This window comes from Manacus candei, unplaced genomic scaffold, assembly GCF_025592945.1.
Source record: "Manacus candei isolate 608988 ecotype Guabito, Panama unplaced genomic scaffold, ASM2559294v1 h1tg000021l, whole genome shotgun sequence".
NCBI lineage: Eukaryota > Metazoa > Chordata > Aves > Passeriformes > Pipridae > Manacus > Manacus candei.
The window spans coordinates 3818268-3832990 of NW_026138069.1; the positions used below are offsets into that span (position 1 = coordinate 3818268).

At 36.9% G+C, this 14723-nt stretch overlaps 1 protein-coding gene across 9 annotated transcripts in view; it reads left to right on the top strand.

Moving 5' to 3' along the window:
• The window catches only part of DGKB (diacylglycerol kinase beta), a 345725-nt gene that overhangs the window by 12299 nt on the left and 318703 nt on the right, over nucleotides 1-14723 (top strand). Inside the window, exon 1 of one of the 9 annotated variants that reach the window (XM_051785975.1) lies at nucleotides 11890-11907. The exons of 7 other annotated variants lie outside the window; for them this stretch is intronic. The gene's annotated coding sequence lies outside the window, so the exon portion shown is untranslated. Of the gene's footprint in view, nucleotides 1-11889; nucleotides 11908-12117; nucleotides 12198-14723 lie in introns of those variants that run through there. One more of the 9 variants, XM_051785973.1, reaches the window with a different exon arrangement.

Here is a 14723-nt window from a genome sequence, read left to right on the forward strand (position 1 = left end):
CTGCAGTCATGACACCTAGTTTCAGTTCTCCAAAATGAATGAAGATGGGTGGATCTGATATTTGATTAGTTTTGTAACCTTCAGGTCTTTAGGTGATTTTTCTCATAATGGACTTGCACATAGAAGAAAATGGATGTGCAGGTGTGGATATAATATAAATTCTTTTTACTTTTAATACAAGAAAAATATACTTGATTTTTTTTTATTATTTTTGTATTTGTCTTTAATTTGTTTTTAATTCTGCTTTCTAGAAATATGTAAATTATATACATTAATTTTTAGCAAATGAAAATTCCAGTCATGAGGCTCCAGATAGAGCCCTCTGCCCTAGATCACTTGTTTCTGTATACTGCTCTATACTGATAGTCAGCTGTAGTTTTTTTTCAGTTGAGCAGATGCCATGACGATAAGAGTCTTAGAAATATGGAAACATAGTAATATAATCTAGGGAATTCTTTAGCAACAATTATATATTTCTTTTGCTACATGAAAATACATATTCAGTTATACATAGAACTAAGTCTTGTAAAATAAAAATGTTAATGTGTGTGTGTAAACCTCTTCCTACACCAGAAAATCATAGAGTCAGTGAAATGTGCATCGGAAATGAACTCAGCTTTGGGTTACTCCTCTTATTGCCCTTTCTTTTTTATAGCATTTTAGAAGAAAATCCTGTTGCATTTCCTAAAACAGACTACCAAAAGAGCAACTGAGGAAAGTTCTAATCATGTTAGTCTTATACCCCATCTTAGCATCTTCTGACTGTCAGTGCAGCCTTGTTTTTTACATCTCTGCTGCTACCTCTTGACTTGCCATGTCCTTGACCTATTCCTGTTTTTCTTTTCCACTGGATGTTGATAATGCACTTTGGGGAGGAACTGTGAAGGTGGGACCTACTTGGGCTGATCTCAAATGGTGATAAGGCACTGCTAGTGGTGACTATGGTGGAGACAACTGCAGCAGAGAGAAACTGAATTTTTGCTCCACAAGTCAGCAATTTTATTGGGTTTGGTGTTTGGGTTTTTTTTGTTTGTTTCTTTAATTTTTGTCATTGTTGTTTGGGTTTGGGGGGGTTGTGTGTGTGTGTCCGACCATCCATGTCCCAAGAACTTGGGGCAGCTGGAGAGAACTGGTGTGTCTAGGAAATGAAGGGGGAAAAGAGATAAAGTATTATAATTTATTTTTTTCCCAAATAATTATTGCCATGAAGAGGTGGCAAGAGGTTTTTTACCCCCCTCCCCTTCTGAAATGGAATTCCGGTAAAAATTGAGGATGCTTTCATGTGTTTGACTTAGTTGTGTATTTTTTCTTTCAATTTTTGTAGACATCTGGTTTGGTTCCTACAGTCATGATATAGGGAGTAGGCAGTTTGCTGGTATTCTGTTACCAGTGGGCAGGCACTGACAGGGTTGTCATATGCACAGTCACACTTGATTTGCATTTTCTTTCAGAGTGGATTGGGTGTATTTCCGTATCAAAATATTTATTTTTCTACTTGGGATGATTACAACGGTTAGTGATATATGAAAAGTCAGTCTGCTCTCCTATTTACCGAGTGCTGTGGCTAAAATTTACATTGTATAAGAGCAAGCAGGTCCTAGGCAAAGATGCTCAGAGTTGAATGAGTCTTTGCTTCTCAAATGAAGGAATGGACTGTATTATTTGTATAAATTGCACTCTGAGGATTTCTTCTTCAGAGAACCAAAGTGCAACTGCTAAGGATGGTTTGTGAGAGCAGATAACAGATTGACTGCCAGAGTAAAGCAAAAAGTCGGTAGGAACAACCAGACACAATCAAATAAAATCTGTCACTGTCTGCCTTTCCTCCCCTCCCCCCCCCTTTGTGTGTGTATGCGTGAGTGAGATATTTAGAATAATTTTCCTGGTAGATAAAAACACAGTGGTAAATGATTGTGCATGTTTGAGAGGTTCTCTGGAACTGCTGTTGTGTTTTTTAGGAGAACCTCTTGACCTGAGTGGAAACACGGTGAACTTATTCTGTTCAGGTAGAGCAGGAAAACTGCGGCTGCTGATAGGTCCTCTTGTGCTTGATAGGTCCTCTTCAGGCAAGAATGTGAGACTGGGAGGTAGAAGAGTCAAGAAGGGTGAGAGGAGCCAGGACAGCTCACAGTCAGTGGGTGAGGCAATGTGCTGTGGCTTTGGAATGGGTAGAGCAAAGAATTTTATTTTTGAAGGCATAAACTAAGCCCTTGGTGAATTCCAGAGCCCAAACAAAATGTTGTGGTAAATGAGCAACATCCAGTTAGAGAGGTGTGAAATGGTGCTCAGAAGAAGCACACTGGGATCAAGGATAAGTTGGAACTGATGACTGGGAGATGTCCAGAGGATAAAAGGTTTTTCGGCAAGGGAAAGAAAGATGTCTTCATGTTGATGTTACAATTGCTGTGATTTCATATCAAATTGTTAGAAATTTTTTATGATGTTTTGCATTTCACCTTTTTTTTTGTTGCTAGTGTTCCAGTTTGGACCTATTTTGACAGGCACATCATCTGCATGACTAAAGCCATTCTAAATATAAAAAAAAAATGCTCCCTTACATCATTCATATTCAAACAAACCCAGATCAAACCAATCCAAAACCTAGATCACCCATAAGAAGTTGTATTGCAAAACCGATGACACCCCACGTGTGCTGTGAGGGGGGTGGGGGTTAGATTCAATTTGCCTCTTGGGTATTTTAGAATTAGTGTCTGTAAAATTTGACTAACAAATACTAATAGTCTAGAGCATTGGTTATGCTATGAAAACATTGGAATTCTTAGATAATAGAAATTTAATGAAGTTCATAGAAGCTTTTGTCCTAATTGTAAGTCAGACATGAGATAATATGAAGCTGTACTGATGCAGAAGGTTATTGTTCTTTTGAAAGGGGTTTCAGATGACTTCACCAGGGAATTTCTGAGGATGTTCCTTTGTGTATCTTGTAAAATAACAGCTCTGGTGCAGTGTAAATAGGGATAGTATACTTCCTAAAATAAAGTATTTGTTTTGGATTTAAAGCAGAACTTTATGCTTACTTTGGTGTTTTACAGAGATCTCATTTTACAAGGAAAGTCGTGATGTTTTTGCAGAGTTAAAATTTATAGTTGCACTTTGTGTCAGAGAAATGGTCTTGAAAGAGAGAATAACAAGACATAACAATATTTTTTTCGTTTCTTGATATTCTGTAGAGCAGGTGAAGTGCATCTAAGGTATTTGGCATGATGAAATTTATTCACAGTGTTGACAGACTAAAAGAAAGGTCCAACTCCCTCCCCCCAGCCTGTTGTCCTTTGTGTCCCTGTGGCATCTGCACTGTTTGTGGTGTATCTTTGTAAGGACTGAGATGACCTTCAAATGTGAGGGTAATGTTAAACTGTCAGATTCTAAACTTTTTGCTCATGGCCATCTGGCCTCACTAGATCCTTGCCCCTGTGCCTGCTTGGTTTTGCTGACGTGGATGAAGCTGTTGGCTGTTCTGCTGCTGTGACAGCATTGCCTGGTACCTGTGGCACAGAGTATTACTGATGGGAGTGTGAGTGGAAGGGAAGGGAACCAGCAGGACTTGTCTTCTGGGAAAGCTGGGACTCCCCATGCAGCCCCTGCATCACAGGGATCCTTACCAGCTCTGCAGCCATGGAACTGTCTTCCATGCATTACTGTCAGTCCATGAACCCTTCTCACCCATTTGGGAATAGATGAAGATCAAGGGGATAACTTAGTGGTAATGGTACAGCTTTCTAAATTTTTCAAAATATTTTTCATGAAAAGTATTTAAGTTAGGTAAAAAAAGTACTTTGGGACATGTTGTTCCATTTATTTTTGAAGACTATTCTCCATAGAAATCACTGGAGAGTTCTTAAAACAGATGGCATGATGTGGGCCATTGTAATGCAATTTTCTTTGTAAAATGCTGTGTCCCAGGGCAAATTTACCACAAATGGAGCAATCGTGATGTCCCATAAAAGAGAAGACATGTGTTTTTGCAGCGTTTGATAGATCTGAAAAATATGCATAACTCTGCCAAGCAAGCAAGCCCGCTATTTTCAGTAAAGTATTTTGGGGCTCTTGGAGTATTTTGAAAGTGCTAGTACAGTAACTACTCTGACTCTTCAGGAAAAGTTTGTATAACTAAAATTTTAAACATCAATAAATACAATATTATCTGGAATTATGACTGTCAAGAAGACATGTTAGATCTCTCTCCTGTTGAACTTTTTGGCAGAAAAAGAATATACATTTTTTTGTTAATATAGTTTACTGGAACTTTTTAGTTTATAGATATAGATTTTGAGACCCTAAAGGAATACAGCACAGATATCAAAATAGAATTGATATTCTATTAGATTTCTGGTTCACAAGTAATCAGTGGAAGTATTTATCTCATCTGTTATCTGTGCCAAGTAGGACTTAGTAATTAATTAAGCGACACTATTGTAGGAGGTCTGCTGCCATTATAGGTGATACCTGTTATTAAAAGGGCTAGATAAATTTTGTGAATAATTAAAATGGGGAGAAATATGCAAAAGAACATGAGATTATGTATTTTAATCAGAATATTCTGATGTATTCTTTACTGAAATATGTGTGTTCATAATTTCACCTGTATCATAGGTAGGTTTCTAAAATACTAACAAGATAGCATAGCATTTATGTTTGGTATACTTATCTCAAAGAGAAATGGAAATAGAAAACATAAAAATATGTTGTACATGTATTTGCAACAGGATATTTTACAGTGAATTTTGTAGGTATACTAAATCTATGTTTTTCATTCTTCTAACATGCCAAAAGAAATAGCTTGCTTATTTTAGCTGTGCCAATTCAAGAAATGTAAGCTAAATCTAGTGATGCAATTTGTGCCTGGGAACCTTGAGGACTGGAAACTGCTAACAGACGTGAGACATCTGTAGTAATCTCTTGAATAATCTTTTGTGTATCTGAGAAGGCCAAAGTCTAAAAAAGGCTAAAGGCACTGAATTGTCACTTGCTTGTGAAAGCAGAGGATTTGACATTTTGCAATTTTGTATTCCAAGTAGCAGCAGCTTTTTCATGATTTCTCTTTACTCGTCTTCAGGTACACACCTTTTCTCCTCTTAAGGGGGAAGACAGCACAGGAATTGAGGTTCAAGACAAGATGATCTGTATTTGTTTTTGGCACATTGCTCAGAGTCTCCATCTTCCTTGAACTTAGGATTCTTTTGCTGGGACAAAGAAGTGGGTACATAGGAGTGTTTCTGGTCCTTGAGATGTAGGCTCAGGCCCTGGGCACCTCCTTCTACCACCATTTTGGACAGGGCTTGCTTGGCCTGTGCTGGCCCAAATCTGTAGAAAAGGGATGGAGCCACTGGAACTGGATGGGAACCGTGACATTTTCTAACCAGCATGTGTGACTGGAAAACCAGGACCCTGAAGCAAACCACAGTACAACTCTTAAGTAATCTAAAAAGAGCCTCAGATTTCTGGAATGGTGTTATTATTGTGTATATGTAGTTAAATCTGTAAGTGACGAGGTTTCATCAGAAGTATCTATTTCCTTTTAACTACTTGTTTTAATTAATGGTATATTAACTAGAGCTAGCTGTATATGAGAGCTGGAGAATTTTAATAAAATTATGTGGCTTGGGTAATGAAATAATTTTTATAATTTACAGCTTTATTTTAAGTTATTAAATACATTTTTAGGCATTTAGACTTAAATTTACCAATTCCAACTTGATAGGATAGACAAAAATAAAGCTGGTAAGAAGTAGAACTGTCTTATTTACGTGCATAAATTATCACTGTTTATGTTTAAATATACTCAATTACAAATCTCAGTTCAGTTCCTGACTTTTCCACACATGCTTCCTGTGTGATAGTGAGCGAATTATTTAAGAACAAATGTTTCACTGTGTCTAGTGAATTTGAAATGCAGTAATTAATGCCAGTTGATACCTAGCCACTTTTTAAAATTCAGCACTAGGTCTATATTATTTTGTAGGAATTTAAGTTGTCCACTTCTTTTCTTTAAATTGGGATATTTCTCATTTGATATTTTCTGGTCCTTGTACTTAAAAGTTAGCAGGTCTGTACTGTTGTGTATGCTGTACTGTCTCTGATGTAGTCATAGAATCACTGAATGGTATAAGTTGGAAAGGACCTTAAAGGCTATGTAGTTTCAAACACCCAACCCCCACCTCCCCAAACCATGAGCAGAGACCCTTCCACTAGACCAGGTGGCTCAAAGTCCCATCCAGCCTGGCCTTGAATGTTTCTAAGGATGTGGCATCCATCACCTCACTGTGCAGTCTGTTCTAGTGCTTCACCACCTTCACTGTAAAGAATTTCTTCCCAGTATCTATCTAAACCTGCCTTCTGTCAGTTTGAAGTCCCCCTTGTAGTGACAGGACAAGTTCCCCTTGTCCTATCACTACCCGCCCTTGTAAAAAGTCCGTCTTTGGCTTTCTTGTAGGACCCCTTTAGCTACTTGAAGGCTGCTACATGTTCTCCCTGGAGCCTTCTCCAACCAAAAACCCCAGCTCTTTCAGCCTGTCTTCATAGGAGAGGTGCTCCAAACCTCTAATCATCTAATGGCTCTTCTCTGGACTTACTGCAGTAGGTCCATGTCCTTTTGTGTTTGGGGCCCCAGAGCAGGACACAGCACTCCAGATGGGGTCTCATAAGAGCAGAGCAGAGGGAGAGAATAACCTCCCTGAACCTGCTGGCCACACTTCTTTTGATGCAGCCCAGGATATGGTTGTGGCTTTCTGGGCTGCAAGCACACGCTGTCAGCCATGTCAAGCTTCTCATCCACGAACACTCCCAAGAGCTAGTCTTGATCTATTCTTTGCCCAGCCTGTATTTGTGCCTGGAACTGCCCCAACCTTGCACTTGGCCTTGTTGAACTTGATGCATTTGCACAGACACATCTCTTAAGCCTCTCAAGGTCTTTCTGGATGGCATTCCTTCCTTCCAGTATGTAAATCTTATCTCAGTTTCTGCTTTATAATACAAGCACATGATAACAACATAATTAGTAGTTACTTGACATTTTTCATCTGTTCCATTGGTCAAGCCAGCCTGTAAAGAATGAGCAGGAAAATGAAGTGTGTTTAGGCACTGTCGAACATCAGAGTGCAGACACCCTATTTGGGTCAGAAAAGCAGCATAGTGCCCAGGCTGCATAGTCCCAATTGTCCAGTTCAGTTCAGCTCAGGTCTGGGATTTCTGCCTGTGCAGTCTAAGCAGCTGAGTGTAAACAGTAGTATCTCAAATTTGGAGTCGCAGATTTGTATGGATGCACATCACCTGATATGCATGACCTTTCTCTGTGGTGATTTTTGTTTGTTTGCTTTTTCTTCTTGTGGCTAAGTAATTTTTTCTTGGGTAAAACATCATATATTACTTGGCATGCCTTAAATGAGAAAGCAGAGGGGTAACTGTCTTTTGGTTTACTGCAAACATTAGCAAAAATAGTTAATTATGAAAGTTGCAGGAGTACAGCAATATCAATTGGAACATATAAACAAGTTAATTTTAAATGAATTTTATATTTTTGAGGATAGAGAGTTTATGAGGCTTTATGTGATCGCTGATGAATGTTCTCAGAAGATAAAATTTCTGTTTCATTAGTAAGTATGACTTTATCATCTCAAATACAACCTTTGGAAAAAGAACTTATGGAATGGTTTTAAATAACAAATAGTATAAATTTTCTCTCTTTTTTTAATGTCATAAGCTATACCAAAATAGGATGACCTTAATAAACTGAGTGACTTACAGATTACATAGTTATGATATTCCTGTGATATAAAGAGGATACAGGCAGACCAAACTTTTTTAGGCTTATTTCATATTTAGAAGAATTCAGTTGTGCATGTTTTAATACAGGGCAAGTGAAAGGAATGACTCATAAAAAATAATTTAGTACAGTTAAACAAAGATTCTGAACTGTGAGGGTGGTGAGATGCTGGAACAGGTTGCCCAGAAAAGTTGTGCATACCCCATCCCTGGGAGTGTTCAAGGGCAGGATGGATAAGGCTCTGAACAACCTGGTCGATTGAAAGGTGTCCCTGCCCATGGCAGGGGCTTTGGGATTAGATGACCTGTAAGGTCCCTTACAACCCCAGCCATTCTATAATTCTATGATTTCTATTAACATAACTGTTTTTAAAATTCACATGGTCTCTAATTGATGAAAGCAAGTTTTACACGGGTGGCTTCAGAGAATAACGTTATACATGTATATCCCATACTCTTATCCGATGTTGATAAGAGAAGACCACACAAAGGACTTTTGAAAACGTCTTCATTTGAAAATTTTCATCAATTCAAAATGGTAAAATAGAGAATAATTCTTAACCCTAAAAAAATCTACTCGTGGGGTTTGGTTCTCCCCCCCCAATTGTCTTGATATTCTGTCTTACAAGATTTCAATGGAATTCAAACTCTGTGATATAAATATTTCATATACAGTCTTCTCATAAAACATCTAGACTTTTAGTGATGACTGTACAAATAGATGGAAGAAGAACTAGTACAGTAGTTGCTACGTACAGACTGAGCTGCATAAAGCAATTATAGGGTAAAAATATTGAAAACCATTGAAAGTTGAAATGTGACTTAAGCTTGTGCCTATTGATAACTAACAAGGTTTTTCTTCATAATTTCTCCTTAGTAATAGAAAGCTGGGCATAAGTCTGTAGGCAATTTTGCCATTTTCAGCTATAGGATGAATGAATTTTCAGGATCATTTGGAAGTTCTGCAGGCCAAATTTTAACTCCTTTAGTTATCAGTGTAAAACAACTTTTAAACATTTCTGTTTGAGACACCTTTGTTTCACTGACTAGACCTTCAGTTGGCTCAAAATAGTTATGTAGGCATGTTCTGAATGTTATGTTGTAGGATTATAACGTTTGAAGCAAATAAAACAATTGAGAAGGACTTGAGCTTCTGACTTGCAATGCATCAAAAGCAGTGTGTGCATCCCAGTGCATCAGCTGAGAGACTAACAAAACCTACAGAACTGACTGCAGGCTGAAAGCAGAAAGGCTTCTTTAGGTGTGAAATACTGTAATAGATACAGCTTTGCAATTGGTTGTAATTAGTACTGCTGCTTTTCAAGTTAAGAATATAAATTCATGGGGGCGGTACATCTCTAATTAGTATTACCAGTGCTCTTATCTGCTACCTCTGTTCTGTGTGGGAGTGAAGTCCAGAAGATTGAATCATGTAATTATTCCACTTATAGAAGAACAAATGTTGTGTTACCCAGCTGCCATCCATTTTATTATACTTTTTTGTCATTGAAGAGGAATTCTTCAACAATTTAAATAGAGAAACAACAATGAATTGAGTTTCTTTTTGTGTTTGTGTATTTATTCTACTTTCCTCACTTTATCACCTTCTTTGATTTCTAGCTTTTCATTAGTTACCTTATTCTAATACAATTTTTATAATTCTAATATAATCTTTTTGATGTAAGGCTAAATAATATATTCAGAACAGACTAAGGATTTTTTTTCTTTCCTTGCTAGATGTATTTGTTTATTTATTTTGAAAGAAAACAAAAGAAAGTGTATCAAACATTGTTTTTATTTTGCTTTTTAAAACTATGGTAAAAATGAATTGCACAGAAAATGACTGATATTTTAAGCAGCAATGTTTATGGTTGAGAAGTAAATCCCGCTTGGTATCTCACTATCACTGAACTCTTTTGTAGTAATGCTAATGAATAAATATGAAACCATTTGTAGTTGTCTAGAAGGCTCCATGCTATCCCAGTGGACAGTGACATAGCGCCAGCTATTCATATCCCAGGTCTGCTATAATTTAATCAACTCCATGCAGCTCTCTCCCTAGGGGGAAAAAAGAAAAAAAAAAGGAAAAAAAAAAATCCATCTAGTATAAAACAATCTAGAATGAACTTCTGCTATGAAATCCTTTAACCTGCCTGCTAACCTGATCTCTATTATCTGTAGTTTTCCTGTTGATTAAATCAGGTTCATATTTTCATAAGTTATTTAAAAGGAATTCCAGCACCTTGTTCCCAGTTTATTTTAAAAGTGCATAAAGCATTTGAATTAGGACAGCAGTGAACAAATCTTTTCCTCAAGCACTGTGGAACATTTTTGTCACAAGACTAAAGCACATCTCTTCAAAGGCTTATTTCTGAGCATGAAGTAGGAATTTCTGCCCCAGGAAATTAAGAATCATCAAAATTCTTCCCCCATTGTAAATTACACTTTTCAGCTTTGCTTTCCTCTAATATAATCACCCCTAGAGCACCTAAATATGGAGAGATTAATTAAGTCCAACAATTAAACAAAGAAATCCCGGTATCTTATTGCAAACAAAAGTTAATTGTTAGACAGAATTTACGGGTTGTCCCATGAGAGGGAAAAGAAAGAAAAGAGGAAGAACATGTGACAGAAAATAGTTAAAGAGCTTAACCTCCACTGATATGGGGCTCAGATACTTGTGGTGCTGGTTGTGGGGAGATCTATGTAGAGGTCACATTGAGGGATGCACTTCTGGAGTTGGTGTTCCTGGAGTAGGTGGTAGAGACATAATTTGGAAGTCAGAGTTTGTCCCTAAGATGTTTGTTGTAATGCTCTAGATTTTGTAGGAGTTTTGGTGGATATGTAGAAACAGAAATGGATGACATGAAAAGAATTGTTTGAGTGATTGATTAATCCTCTCATCAGAGTGATTTATCCAGTGGACAGCCTAATGTGCTCTGTTGCAGAGAACTTACTACAGATTACATAGCTATATACCTATCAAATCCAGTCCTTTCTGTCCCAGATTGCTTTGTTCTGTATATTAAAGAATATCAGTCATAAACCTTAGTGATCCAACCTTCTTTTAAGGCTTTTAATATTCAAATAGTATATTTTTTTAAATTCACAAATTTGAAAATACAGCTGTCTAGAAATCTTTCTACCTGAACAGTTTATTTTCCACTTTTTGGTACTGTCACATTTTTTTTCTCCCTTTTTTTTTTTTAACTCTCCACCAGTTTCAGTACAATGTGATCATTTAGTCATAAAAAAAGGGTACCAAATTTTAATGGCCCTGTGGGCAAATTTGCTTGTTTAGTCATCGTTGTAAAATAAAAAGGATGAGTAACTCCTCAAATTTCTTTTTTTGAGTATTTACTTTTTAAATCTGTTTTTGTAAACAGTTATTGAGAAGTTTTTAATGTTGGGGACAGCTCCATGACTCTCACTTGGTGGAGCTTTTTGAATTATGTACTATTTCTCTCATAAGCATAAATTAAATTCTGGTCAAAAAGGTGTCAGTTTATTTTTACTTTATTCAGTTATACTATTTAAAGCAAGAAAAAAGCCTTTATGAACTCATGATGCATCAGTACATCTATTTTGTGGTATTTCCTTGTCCCAGATTGATGTTCGGTTTTGTTTATTTCAATATTTCTTTCAGTGAAGAAATCACTGAGAAATTTGAGTGTAGTTCTTCTGACTTGGTAAGTAATTAGTGTAGCAACTTGGAAATAGCAAGCCTAGGAGTTGGAAAACTGAAGATCTGTCAGAAGTTGCTTTTAAAGAAATCATGTGATGAAGTTAAGGTACAGGAAGAGTGTCTTGGTTTTGGCTAGGATAGAGTTAGTTTTCTTCTCAGCAGCTGGTACAGTGCTGTGTTTTGGATTTAGTATGAGAATTGTGCTGATAATACACTGTTTAGTTGTTGCTAAGTAGTGCTTACCCTAAGTCAAGGACTCTTCAGTTTCCCATGCTCTGCCAGTGAGGAGCTGCAAAAGAAGCAGGGAAAGAGCATAGCCAGGGCAGCTGGCCAAAGGGATATTCCATACCATGGAATGTCATGCTCTCTTATAAACTGGGAGAAATTGGCTGATCACTGCTCAGGGATGAGCTGGCTAGGGGAGGCTGGTTGCTGCTAAGGTGAGCAATTGTATTGTGCATCACTTGTTTTTCTCCCCTCTCTCCTTTTGGTATCTCCCTTTTCATTATCATTATTGTTCTTAACAACTTTGTTTCAATTATTAAACTGGTCGTATCTCAGTCCATGAGGTTTACCTTTTTATTTTTCTTTCCTGAATTCTCCAGCCCATCGCACTGGGGCACAGGATAAGTGAGTGAGTGGCTGCATGCTACTTGCTTGCCAGCTGGGGCTAAACCATAACAGAGTAAAGCAAAAATTACAGTCAAAAGTGTATGCCTGTATTTTAAATGTAAGTAACTATATTCAGTGATGTTGCTGTCTTGCATTCTGAGCAGTTTTTATCGAAGCTCAGCTTTTGTTGCTAATATCTTTCACTGTCATAAGCTGTAGCATTAGTGAAATATTTTCTCAGATTCATTTTGCTTATCATGCCACGATGGGGCTTGTGTTGCATGTGTTCCAAGTGTTTACTGATATATTCCATATAAATAATTCAAGGAAGTGAATTTGAATAATTGCTTCTCTGAGGAATACAGTCCATATCTTTGTATTAAAATTTAAATAGCTGTTTTTACATGTCCCAGACTAGTACACCTGGGAATAGTCAGGAAAATAAGTGTGCTTTTGAGTTGTGCTGGTCACTCTTTTAAAGGGAGAGACTTTCAGCTTGATAAGCAAATTGTCACTGATCTCAGTGTATCAATGTTTATAGTTTATATTTCAGAATTATGTTAATTTACATCAGTAAACATCTTTTGCTAAATTGAAAAAAAATTGTACTATATGCTAAATATGGTGCAAAACAAGGGATATTGTTATGTAAAATACACAAATCATATAATAAAAAGCAGTGTTGTTTTGTTATGGACCCTCATTTTTTTTAATCCATGCCAGTCATCTAGCAGCAATTATAATTAATTACACTACTTCTGTATTTGAGAGTAAAAAACCCAGAATGGTGATTAGCAGATACTTTAGATTTCTTGCCCATCAAACTCTTCATTATTAAACTTTCAACTATGCAAATTTTGAGTATTTCTGTCATTACAGACATTGTTCTCTACGAAGTATAAAATGAATTGCAGGAACACCTACATATGTCTTGTATATCTGTACATAATGCCTGTATTTCCAAGAAATTAGAGATTACTAGCATGTTTTTGTGTGGAGAACAGAGAAAAGTGTTTCAGGCACATGTGGAAGCATGTGTTATCTGACATGTAAAAATTCTCCTTTGGAAAATGTGTGATGTCACCCACGCTGAAATCACAGGATCTGGCTAACGAAGTTCTTGAAAGGCATTATTGCTTCAGCCTCCATACCAATTAAGGTATAAAATATTCTGTGTTATTTATTCCTATTGTTTAGGCAAAAATCACTTATCAGGCCTGTTGTGGAAAACTGTAGTTTCCCTAGAAGGAAACTTGCTGTAACCCCAGCAGTGAGGATGGACCTCAGAAGAAGCTCTCCTACCTTTCAGGAGGAAACAGAGGGGGTTGGGTTGGTTGAGAAGCTGGATGTGTTTCCATGGGCCAAAGTTGGAAGCTGAAACTGCTGGTGGGACTGATGTAATTTTTTTTTCTCCATAGTCTCCAAAAACTCCTCTTTTCTTGCAGTGAGGACTGTACTGAGGTGGAATGAGATGATTTGAATGGTTAGGTTGGCATTTAGGGGATGCGCCTCTATATTTTTTTCTCCACTGCATAATTCTTTCTCTTCTCTCTTCAGCCTGGCTTCTGCAGAGCAGCCGAGGATTTCAGTGGCATGGGGAATTCCAGGAAATCTGTTTGTTAGCATTGTTGGCTGAATGCTAAATAATTTGATTTGTATAGTTTTTTTAACAAAGCTTTGCTTCCTAGTTTGGGTATATGGTAGGAATCCTGACAGAACACTTAATAAACTCTCAAATCCTGAAAGGAAAATGTTATAAAAAGGAGACTGGAATTCTAAGACTTATTATAGTCAGTAGATAGTGGAGGAAGATTTTTTTGTTTTTGTGATAAAATGAATAGTTTATTAATGCAGTGTTTCTAATTTCTCTTATTTGTAAGGTCTGCTTTGTGTCTGGTTGAGAGGACTGTGAATCTTGCCTAAGGGTATGCTAGCAAAATGTATACATAGATCTGAGTTTTCCAGAATAGGTCAAACTCTTAGAGGATTGCTGAAAAGCTCCCTACCTGACATCGTATGTATTTTAGCTGTGTGCTGTATTGTGTTCTTCAGAGTAATTTATCTCTGCATGAACATGTCAAATCACTGTGTGTGTCTGTTTAGAGCTGCTGATCTTTATTTTGCCTGCCAGCAAGCACATTTGATTATTGTTGTAGTTAAACATTCTGTTTTTTCTATGTGATAGTATCATCCCTGTTATTGCTTTCCTCTTCATGTACTTATGTATAGGTTTCTTACTGCGTGACCTTCCCGGAGTACTTAAAGAGCAATAAAATAAAGTGTAAAGGAATGCATTTATGTTAAACACTACTGGAAAAAGTTATATAAATTAATGTTTTTTTGTACAGAAGTTAGGGTATTTATATAGTATATAGGTGGTCTTCCATCGTTTACCTTAACAAATGGTAAACATCATGTAACACAAATAGGCATTGATGGCTTTTGTCCTCAGCACCTATATACTGTTCTTGATTTCTTATAAATACAATATTATCTATATAAAATGGAAAGATGTCTCTGTAAAAAGTTTAATTGTGAAAAACTAAAGGATGCAGGGATTTTTCCTTATTTAGGACTCTGCTTCAGCATAACTTAACAGGAAACTGAAAAAAGGAAGCCCCTATAGAGTTCCTTTTGCCAAGAT